Source organism: Tenrec ecaudatus, chromosome 17 (assembly GCF_050624435.1).
Source record: "Tenrec ecaudatus isolate mTenEca1 chromosome 17, mTenEca1.hap1, whole genome shotgun sequence".
NCBI lineage: Eukaryota > Metazoa > Chordata > Mammalia > Afrosoricida > Tenrecidae > Tenrec > Tenrec ecaudatus.
In genome coordinates this window covers 42,645,690-42,653,782 of record NC_134546.1, presented here as the reverse complement: position 1 = coordinate 42,653,782, position 8,093 = coordinate 42,645,690, and positions in this window count along the sequence as shown.

Genomic DNA, 8,093 nt, shown 5'->3' with positions numbered 1-8,093 from the left:
TGGAACATTTGTGGTACCAGTCTATCCATGTGAGTGTCTTTTAAAAAGCATCGTGTTGATGTTGCCATGCAGCATGCAGCCTTGGGAGACTTCCCTTTGAGTCACAATAATCCCGTGGAGATTCATCCAAGTTGCTGCATTTTGAAACTGAGCAATGTTTGATTATGTGAACATCCCTAGGTTTGTTTAACTATCTACTCCCTGAAGCACCTTGAGGTTGTTTTCCACCTGGGGCATTTATAGACTGCGTTGCTGTAAGCAATGTGCACTGCTTGGAGTATGAACACACACTTTCATTCCTCCGGGGTATACCATTGAGGAGTGGGGCTACTCTTTACCACAGCGAGTTATATTTAGCCTGCTAAAAGACTGTAAAATTGTTCTTCAGACTATAGTAGGTATAACAGTTTGAATTCTCACTCATAAGATATGAGAGTTGAATCGTTCTTCATCTGTGCCAGACTTTTGGTATTGTCAATATTTTATTTTTAAAGTCATTCCACTAGCTGCATAATTGGATCTTCATTCCCCTTCGTAGCTAGGGAAGGCGTCCTGGTTGTTGATTGTTCTGCTGTTGCTGGAATAGTCAGCAGTTCACACCTGTTGCTCTGTGGGAGCGAGCAGAAGCCGTGTCTGTAAAGGTGGCACACACAGGACTTCGTTGGGGAGGTTCTACCCTGTCTTGTATGTTTGCTACACATTGGAAGCTTAAAGTAAAACTAGCATTTCGAATCCACCCAGCAACGGTAATTTTTTTCTTTAAGGGCTAATGATTTTTGTATATGTTATATATGTGCTTATTTGAAATCTGTATATCCTCTGGGGTGAAGTATTTCTTCAGGTATTTAGTAAAACATGACTCTTTTCTTACTGTTGTGCATCAGTACTCTTTTATGTATTTATATATGTTTTTAAAAATTTGTCCATGAGTTGATTCCAACTCATGGGAACCGTGTGTGTGTCCGAGTTCATCTATGTTCCTTATGATCTTCAATAGCAGGTATCTTTTGGACATAGGTAGGTGGTCAGCACTTTCTTATTCCCCTTCTTGAAGTTTTATAGCAAAATAGATTATCTCAGTCTATAGTTTGGCTTGTATTTTCTTATCAATGTCTTTAGTGCATAAAGTATTTAAATTTTAAAAACTTCAACTAATTGATTTATTTTAGATTATTATTTCAGTGTCATGTCTAAGAATCCTTTGCCAAAACTTGGTAAGGGATATTTTCTCCGAAATGTCTTTTTATTTTACATTTACATTCACATGAATAATCAAGTGTTGTGTAAGGGGTACAATTTATTTTTGAATGTTTGCTTTTTGTTAGTGGTATATGGGTGGTTATAATTTCTCCAATACCTGAAAAAGGGTGTATAATACTTTTTCCAGTAAGTTTCTTTTGCAATTTTGTGAAAAATAATTTAATTGGTCATATTGATATTGACCCATGTCTGATATATTTATTTTGTTCAAGGACCTAGTATATTTTAAAATCAAGTATAATTCCTCTAAATGTATTCACTTTTTCATATAATTATGACTGTTTTAGATCTATATTTTTATATATAAACTTTGGAATCCTGCTAAGATGTTGATTGCAGAGGCGTTCAATCAATCGATCTCTTGGGGGGAGAATCTACATGATTGCCAAAGTGGATTTTGCATTCCACAAACGCTGTGGGATTCACACAGGTCTTCTGTATGGTAATTAAAAACTAGCCTGCAGCCCATATACACTGTAGATGTTTTATTCTTCTTAAAAACAAATATTTCATTTAGGAGAGGTATTTTAAATGGTCTTGCTTTTAGAAATTTTAGTTCACAATTTATTGCTAGTACACATTATTTTAAAAATAAAAATATGTTCATTGTATGCTACATCTTTGTTAAACTCAGTTATTCATTATAGGAATATTTTAGCTTATTTCCTGAGTTTTTCTAAGTAGAAAATGATGTAATCAGAAGACAGAATTTTATGTCATACTTCCCTATCTGTATGCCTTTTATTTCATTTTCTTGCTTTATCACATTGAGTAGAAACTCGAAATAATGTTGAATTAGTTAGTGTGAACATCATTGTCTTCCTTCTACTCTTGGAATGAAAGCGCTCATTGTTAAGAATTATTTATTATAGCTGTGAAATCACTCACTATTAAGTATGATCGATTATAGCTGTGTTTTTCATGTTGTTTTTCAATTGACAGTGTGCTCATGCAATCCTAACTTGCTGTGAGATTGTGTCATGATTAAATATTGTATTTTTCAAAATGCATTACATGGTCTTTTTATGTGCTTTGTCTTCTTTCGTCTATTAATATGGTAGATTGTATTTTCTGACTGCTGAATATTGAAGTAGACTTTAATTCTCCAAAGAAGCACCAACTGGGTATGGACAATGTATCAGCATTGACTTGATAGCAGTGGGTTTTTGAGAATTACTATTTTTACACATTGCAAGATAGACTTTTTTGAGTATTTAAAAAAAAGTTTTATACACATATTCCAGAGGGATATTGGGTAGTTGGCTTATGTTTATTTCCACTTTTTTTGGTACTGGCTTTGGATTAAAGTAATGCTAGTCTCATGAAAAGTGTGCTCTCTGCGTCTGTTTTATGGAAGACATTTTCTTAGAATTGATGCTAATTAACCCTTAAATACTTAATAGTATTCATCAGTAAAAATAATTTAGCTTGAAGAATTTTTTCTCAAAAAGTTTTTTTAACTGTATATTATATTTCTTTGGTTGTATATGACTATATTTTACTTGTTTTGGACATCTGTAGTATTAGAGAATTGATCAACTTTATCTAAGTTCTTGAATGTATATGCATAGAGTTGGAAAAAGTATGCCTTATTAACTATTAACTCTGTAGATTCTTTATATTACCTCTTTCATTCATGAACATTTGTTTTCTTTCTCCCTACTTTTTTCAGTCTTGGTAGACATTACAAATTCAACTAATCTATTTTTAAACTAGCTTTTAATTTTTTTTCTTTAATTTTTGTTTGTTGAAGTTTCTTTTTATTCTTATGCTTTCCTTCTGTTTTGGGTGTACCTTGCTCCACTATTTTACCTGAATTATTGAGTTAATAATATTCTTTCCCAATAGCAGTATATGATGAAACGAAGTTTCTTCTATCCATTTCTCTGTAACTCAAACCAGATGATTAGATAGAACTATGCAAACAGGTCATGTGTAGCACTAACAGAAGGGAGTGGTCAGTTTTAGTTCCCACTCACCTGGCTATAAAGATGAGCCAGCTTGGAAGCAGGTACAAAGAGACATCTCAGAATCATCGAAGAAGATCCATCAGTGGTCCCCATTTGAGACCTTTGTCAGAAGTGGGAGGGACCAGAAGCGTCAGAGACTGTACACTGAGACCATGAGACAGAGCAAAGGAGCCAAGGTGAGACCAAAGGCCAAGTCCCGGGAATAACGAGATAGAACAGAGTTTCTCCAATAGCCGCCAGGTGACAACTATGGGAGGATCCTGTCTGTGAATCCCGGCAAGGACCCAGTAGGATAGGGTCCTTGCTTCTTGAGCCTAAGCACCCACTACATAGCTAAGTACACTGTTTTTTGTTTTAAGTTCTGCTGTTTGTTTGCTTTTCTGTTTGTTTTTAGCTTTATTTTTTGTTTAAGAGAAAGTCAGAGTTCAGACACACCAATTGAGCTTCCCACCATCAGTAGCTGCTGGCACAGCTTCATGGTTTTCTGCTCTCCTACTTTGGTGGGAACTGATCACAAGCCTTGTTCCAATTATCCATCCAAGCTTATCAACTCCCTGTCCCCTGGTACCTCTGCATGGAGGACAAGCTGCATGGAAATCCTAGTGCAGACTTCTTCTCAGTTTAACTAACAAAAATTGTTACTTTATTATCTTCTCTTAAGCCCCTTTCCCTCGCTGCACTCCATGCCCACACCACACAGCCCACACCCACTTCTATGTGGCAAATAGGTCCCTTTTCTGTTTGAACCAAGGATGGGTAGCCTTCACCCAACAAGGGACATGATATTGCTCTTTGACTTTTACATTCTACTTTTATTTTATTGTAAATTGATATCTACCCCTTTTTGGTTCCCATGACCTCTCTTCCAGAGACCACAGCCCCCTGCAGCTGTGCACATCAAACAGGCAGACATAGGCAAAAACAAAAACAAAAAACAAACCAGGCAGATTGCTATCTTTCAGAACTAACCATTGGTTCCCACCCTATATTGACTGTTGGTCCTGCCTGCTACATTGCACACATCTTCCCCCAGCAAGAACAAGGACACCTCATACCACACATCCAAATCCACCTCGCCTGTCTCTGGGAACCCTGTGTGGACAGTAGACTCTAGTGAAAGACTAGCACAGCTTCTTTCATAAGACAAACCAACCCAGGTGCCAGAGGACACAGACATTCATGTTTCCATTGCACAGAACCCCTTTACTGTGCCTGTGTCTGGAAAGTGGGCCCCACACAATCCACAGGTCTGTTTTTTGCTTCTAGGCTTTTCTTTCTATTTTTTTTTGTTCTAAAACAATCCACATCCCCCTTTGACTCTCAAGGCCTTGCTTCACTCAGCCCCCAGCCCCACCCCACTGGCATCAATGTGCATGTCCTAGGAAGACTAAGCAATCTATGCCCACGACAAATAGTTTCCTTTCTTTCATGATGGAGTTCACTAGCTTTGCCTGTCCTCACCACTATTCACCAACACTAGCTTCTTCAGACCACACATCTCCCTTAAGAAGAACAGTACTATTTGAAATCCCATCGGCATCCACACAGCCAACCCCTCATCTTGCTGCCCTCTGGGAGCACTGTGAGGATATCATAATACTTGAGAAACCTAACACAGACACCCTCATAGTCCAAGCATAGCCTTTTGCCATTAGACCAACTCTTCCAGTCTTCCTCTATATCTTCTCCGTTTTAAACACTCACCCTACCTTGTCAAGTGACCCCACCCTCTAGCAGGCAAAAACACTTCCCAGACAGACAGACAAACCCAGTCCCCTAAGAGAAAAGATGCATACACATGCACATTCCTCTATCATTTTCCCCTCTATTTATAACCCCTAGATTCTTCTCTGACCTCTCTCACCTTTTCATTTCCCCCTTCTCTTATATCCATTCTTTCTCTGTCTTTTTTGCTCCTACAATTACACTTCTATATACATATTTCTCCTGGTGAAATAGTCTTCCACATTAACTTTTCAGTTTTCTAACACCTCTTAAGATTTCTTTTTTCCAGTATTTTACAATATTTTTGGTCCATCCAGAAGACATTTTGTTATTAGTATTATTATTTATGCCCACACTCTATAGCTTTTTTTCCACCAGTTTCCCCACATATCCATCTGTCTCCCATTTTTTTCATCACTCCATTAGAGTGCTCTCCTTTAACTTACAATGACTAACTAACCCTACACAACCGAGCAAATAGCACACCACTAATAGCTACACCAATATGCCATGGGTACAGCAGTCAACTACACTGTACCCCACAAACAATTTTTAAAAAATCAAAGAACTGAAAGTTGATCAAGCCCACTGGATTACTATGAATAAGAGGGCCTGGAAATAACAGAAATAGAATTCAAACAAAGACCCTTAGGACTCTTCAAGAGATACTGGGAACACTCATGAAAACAATGGAAAATTTTGAGAAAACAAAAACCTCACACCAAAAGGAATTCCAGAAGTTAAACAATGAGTAAGACAAGCAAGCAACATGGTAAACGACTTGAGGGATGAAATGAAAGAAAAGGAAAATCAAATCAGCTAACTTGAAGACAACCATTCTGACTACAGCTGACAAGAGAAAACATCAACTAAAAATACAAAATAATCCAGAGAAAGGCTGAGAATGATGTGGCACATCATCATGAGACACAACCAACATCTCACGTACATACTGGATTAAGAAGAGGCAAAAAAATCTATAGAGAAAATAGTATGAGAATTCATGTGAGAGAAAATAGTATGAAAATTCATGAAAGAAACTACCACAAAGAAGGAGAAAACAACTATCCAGGAAGCTTAGAGAACTCCAAGTAGGAGAAATCTCAGAAGAACTTCATTGAAACATGTGGTGATCAAATTGTTCCCCTTCTAGGAAGAGCACAGAGCCCTGAGTGTAGCAAGGGGTACAGCCAACACTCTCCTACAGAGGAAAACTGACAAGGATAAGCTTAGACTTTTTGGCAGAAACTTACATGGAGGAAGAAAATGGAACTCCATAGACCAAAATTTGTAGGCAAAATATACTGCCAACCAAGAATCCAACATCCAGTCAAATTATTCCTCAAGTGCAAGGGATAAATAAAGGTATTTCCAAACAATTAAAAACTAAAAGAATTCATGAAAAGAAGACCGGCATTACCAAAAATTTCAACCAGATCACTTTGGCCTGGGAATTTACAACAGCACCACACAAATCTGGGAGTATCGCACAGGTCAACACCAACCAGAGACCAGTATAATGAAGATATCATTCAAAAGAAAAAAGACACCAATAAATATAAGTACACACAAAGTTATCAAACACAAGTCCAACAAAATGATTACAATTCTGCATTTATCAATACTAACATTGAATTTCAATAGACTAAATGCAGTGATCAAAAGATACAGACTAGCTGACTCATTAATCTGCTGCCAATAAGAGACACACCTTAGGATCACTGACAAAAGCAGACTATAAATCAAAGGATGAAAAAAAATCAATGGCAACCATAAAAAGGCAGGAGTAGCAAAATTATTCTCACATAAAATAGACTATATAATGAAAGCTGAACATGATAGTAGGACAAGAGGAAAGTGAAAGGAAACAGAGGGAAAAGCTAGGAGGCACAGGGCACTTATAGAGGTCTAAAAATAAAGGCATGTACATATGTAAATATATTAGGATGGGGAAATAGATCTATGTGCATATATGTATAGGTTTGGTATTAAGGTAGCAGATGAATATTGGCCCTCCACTCAAGCACTCCCTCAATGCAAGCATACTTTGTTCTATTAAACTGGCATTCCATAATGCACACCTTCCTGAAATAGTCACTGAAGACAAAGCAGGTGCATAAGCAAATGTGGTGAAGAAAGCTAATGGTACCAGGCTATCAAAAGATAGAGCGTCTGGGATCTTAAAGACTTGAAGGTAAACAAGTGGCTATCTAGCTCAGAAGCAACAAAGCCCACATGGAAGAAGCACAAAAGCCTATGTGATCACGAGGTGCCGAAGGGATCAGGTATCAGGCATCAAAGAAGAAACTCATATCATTGTGAATGAGGGGTGTGTGGAGTGGAGACTGAAAGCCCATCTGTAGGCAACTGGACATCCCCTTACTGAAGGGTTGTGGGGAGGAGATGAACCAGTTAGGGTGCAGTGTAGCAAAAATGAAACATACAACTTTCCTCTAGTTCCTAAATTCTCCCCGCCCGACCCCCACCACTATCATGATCCCAATTCTACCTTACCAATCTGGCTAGACCAGAAGATATACACTGGTACAGATAGGAAATGGAAACACAAGGAATCCAGGACGGATGGTGAGAATCATCACAAGGAATCAGGACCAGTGGTGAGAGCAGTGATACCGGGAGGATGGAGGGAGGGTACGGTGGAAAGGGGGAACCGATTACAGGGACCTACATATAACCTCCTCCATGGGGTAAGGACAACAGAAAAGTGGGTGAAGGGAGATGTCAGAGAGTGAAAGACATGACAAAATAATAATAATTTATAAATTATCAAGGGTTCATGAGGGAGGGGGTACGGGGAGGGGCGGGGAATGAGGAGCTGATGCCAGGGGCGTAAAGTGGAGAACAAATGCTTTGAGGATGATGAGGGCAATGAGTGTACAAATGTGCACAATTAATGTATATATGGATTGTGATAAGAGTTGTTTGAGCCCACAATAAAATGATTTTAAGAAATAGACTATAAAACAACACAAGGAGAGACAAGAATCAACACTACATATTGAACATAGGATCAATAAACCAGGTACATATAGGTATAATTAGCAGATATGCACCCAATGTGAGAGCTTTGAAATACATAAAAATACATAAACTTATATCCTTAAAGAGAGAATCCAA